This window comes from Panthera tigris, chromosome A1, assembly GCF_018350195.1.
Source record: "Panthera tigris isolate Pti1 chromosome A1, P.tigris_Pti1_mat1.1, whole genome shotgun sequence".
Lineage (NCBI taxonomy): Eukaryota > Metazoa > Chordata > Mammalia > Carnivora > Felidae > Panthera > Panthera tigris.
This window is the reverse complement of record NC_056660.1, coordinates 62,316,976-62,320,722: the sequence shown is the minus strand read 5'-3', so window position 1 is coordinate 62,320,722 and position 3,747 is coordinate 62,316,976. Positions and strand designations below refer to the sequence as shown.

At 40.2% G+C, this 3,747-nt stretch overlaps 1 pseudogene; it reads left to right on the top strand.

The window, feature by feature from the left end:
- The first annotated feature begins 2,531 nt into the window (after positions 1-2,531).
- Positions 2,532-3,051, top strand: LOC122241976 (annotated as a pseudogene).
- Positions 3,052-3,747: the final 696 nt, after the last annotated feature.

The window sequence follows — 3,747 nt, the reverse complement described above, 5'->3', positions numbered from 1 at the left end:
CGCTCCCCTTATCCCACTCCAGCATTACCTCCTCTGATTTCGTCAACTGCTGGCTATCTGGCTTCCACCCCAGAGACTACTTCTCTTTGGTAATTCCTGTGAGCTCCTCACTTAATGCGTCTTAAAAATTGCATGCCTGCTTATTATCTATGTCCTACTAGAATTTAATTGCTTGCTACTAGGTGATTTTACTGTGTTGTTCACTATTCTATTTGTAGCAGCTGGGAAAGTACCTGGCAGAGATTACTTGCTCAACAAAATGTTTTAAATGGCAAAGAAAATAACTTGCTTTCAATTCCTTGGGTACTCTACAAGGTTAACACACTTCATTAACAACAGTATTCAAAATCATGAAATCTCCACCATGGACTTCAATAGTACTTCAGTGCCTGGCTCTCTCTATATGGTTCTCAGTCTTCTATTTTCATTATCCCTTGCTGGAGATTCTTTTTCTCTTTGTTTTGCAACCTTATCCATTCATAGAGGCAGAAAATGATGGTAATTCAAGAAGGCAAATTTTGAAATCAGATCCTATGCAAATTACATGCTATAAGCCTTGCTTATCTCATCTGTAAATGGGCGTCCTGATATTATTTATCCTGTGGTATTTTGAATACTAGATGAAATTGCAAATTATAGCAACTAACCCTTACTACATTTTGTCATTGTTCCTCTGCAAATAATGGAAATCACTAACCTCCAACTTTTAACTTTTTCAGATCTACATTTTCAACTTCCTGATGGCCGATACAGATTTTTTAACTTTCTATTCAACTTGTTACCACCACACTGATTAGTTTTCCTCTTCTTTCAGATGACTTGGGAACCCTTGGCTCAACTGCTCACTTCTCATCTTCAACATCCAATCAGCTGTATTTAGTTTTAAGTTACATGATCATCTTTTCATGTCCAACCACCCCCCAATTTTTCCCCCCATTTCCATCATGACCTCACTGGTGTAAGAGCTGGTGATGTGCCCTTTACAACAGTCAGCAAAGCAAATGCTTCATGAATTCCCTCCAGAATACCTTATTCCACCAATCTGCAGCCAGAATGTTTCTTTAAAACACAAATATATTGAGACCATCAATTGCCTTCTCATGGTCCTCAGAAAAAATGAATGTAATTACTACTTCAGTCCAGTAATCTCAAGCTGGTTTAGCACAATCCCAGCCCTCTAATGTACAGAGAATATATATTCCTCCATAAAGCATTCTAGAGATCTTGAGGGCACATACACACTAGGATGGCCACAAAAGGCATCCAACAATGCTTATGCACATCCCATCTCCTGGATACAAGTGAGAAGGCCCCATATGGTCCCGAACAGATATCCTGAGTGCTTAAGGTGGCCTCATGCAAATAAATTTATTTTCTAAGCCCCATACTACACCTGAAACCAATTTTTACCATACTGTTAACTATCTAGAATTTAAATAAAAACACCTAAAAAAGAGAAATTCTTAACATGATCTACAGCATCCTTCCTTGTCTAGCCCTTACCAGTCTCTTCAGTCTCCTCCAATACCATGAGCCCTCTTACTGTCTTCTGAAGTCACTACTGGACCTAAACCAGTTTCTCATACTTGCCAAGCCCTGTCCTGCCACTGGAGTTGGGCAGGCTATTGGTATAGTTTGAAATACCCTTCTTTTCTTTCTTCACCTCAGTTAACCCTCACTGCTCCCTCTCAGCTGCAGCCATTACTCTCCTCTCCTTGACAGGGTAAAATAATTCACTATATAACACTTTAATAGCACTATATTCTTAGGTGCAAGATTTATCGTAAGCATTCCATAAAAGTTAATGAAACCAGAATTAGTAAATACTTTAATAAATTATTTTTGTAGGGTCTGTGGTCTAAATTTGCAATCGTTTATGGGTCGCCCCCCCCCAACTATTGCTGATCTGCCAAGAATGAACCTTTCATTTTTTTTTTTTACTCTAACAAACTTCATGACTCAAATTTCTTCCCTAGACAGTTTTATATTTCCTGCTAAATCTGATGTTAAATTCTGAAATGTCAAATATGGTTAAGTTCCTTCCCTGCTCAAAATCCTTCATTTGTTCTTCATATGTGTAAGGAATAGATACAAGTGTCTTAGCATGATAAGGTTCTTGCTAGTCTGAACTCTATCTTTCCCGTATTTACCAACTTACACTATCTCCAACAAAGTACCTTCAGAATTACCTGAATCAACATATCTGCTTTACCTGATATATACTTCAAGCTCCCATGGGTTAAAGCATATGTACAATAAAAGCTGAAAATCCACTGGACTTGATACAGGGCAGAATTAAAGAACTAAACAGTCTGGGCAGACGTAATTTCCCTTCACATCTCAGGGAGAATTTCCCTCCTAGATACATGTTTGACCACCCCACATTTGCTTCTCTATGTATTTTCTCTTAATATCTTAATATAATGTGGTTTTACTGGAAAAAATGTTGTAAATAAGTGCTATTGGTTGTATTATTCATCATTATAGTACCTTAGAAACCAGTCAGAAAAAAAGAGTGCCACAGCCACATTATGCTGAGCACGGTCAAGAACTTGCTGTTTCAGACTGTTGGCAAGGAAGAAGTCTCCTATGAGGACGCAACCTGTGAAGGCAGGCGGTTTGCCACAGTGGAACTGACAGATAAGCCTGTGGATGAGGCTCTATGGGAAGCATTGCCCAAAGCCATGAAGTACGTGGGAGGCCCCCAGGACAAGGGAGTCGGGATGGGGATGACAGTTCCTATCTCCTTTGTTGTATTTCTCAGTGAGGATGGTTCTCTACAGAAGAAATTTAAGAAGTCCGGTTCTGGATTCCAAACCAGTTTCAGAGCCACCTGCCAGTTTGCATCGATGAAAGCATTAAGATGGAGAGGGAACACATCTATTCCCTGCAGTTTGGTGGCTACACCGAGCAAGCAGACTGCACAGCTCATGCCGCCCAGCTACGGACCACCTGGAGGGCACAGCCACGTGCCAGAGTGACATCTACTTTTGCACCGGGTAGGACTCTCCCATGAAGCCATACGGGCATCACAATGAGGTCTGGCGGTGAAAGCAAGAATAATTCACTGACCCAGAACTTCCTGGATGTGTGCTTCTGTGTCCACTTCCTCAGGGGAGAAGGAGGAAGCAAAGTTTGCAACTGTATCTCCAGCTTAACCAAGTCTTCTTCAAAGCTGGTTCGCGTTAGTTGTCTGAAATGAGCATAGTCCATCTATGCTCTCCTTCTTGTGGTGGGTAATACAGCTAAGATGGGCAGCATCCCTCTGACCAGAAAAAATCCAGCAACATTTTTCCAGCTAGCTGGGTCGCTAAAAATGGATGTTTTAAAAATGACTGAACGTGTATTTTTGTCATTGAGGGAAAAATGTGGTTTGTGCATGATCTTTCATCTGTGATTCTTATAAGGCCTTTGTCTAAAAACAAACAGATCTTTGACTTAAAAAGAAAAAAGAATTGGCTATTTTCCTTATAGGGACAACTGGATATGATGGAGTAGTTCAAAGCACTTCTGCAATATTTAACTCAGTGCTGACTGTATATGCAACACTGTTAAGACCTAAAGGAAGATTATAAAGGTGATTATACACAAAATACTGTCCTCAAGAAGCTTCGTGTTTCCTGAGGTTCCAGAAGAAGCAGGCATAGGATTGTATTCAACACAAGGTGCACAGTGTAAAGTGCCAAAATTTCTCTAAAGACTAAGTGCTTTGGCAGTGCCTGCAACGGAAAAAAGATTAATTTTTAC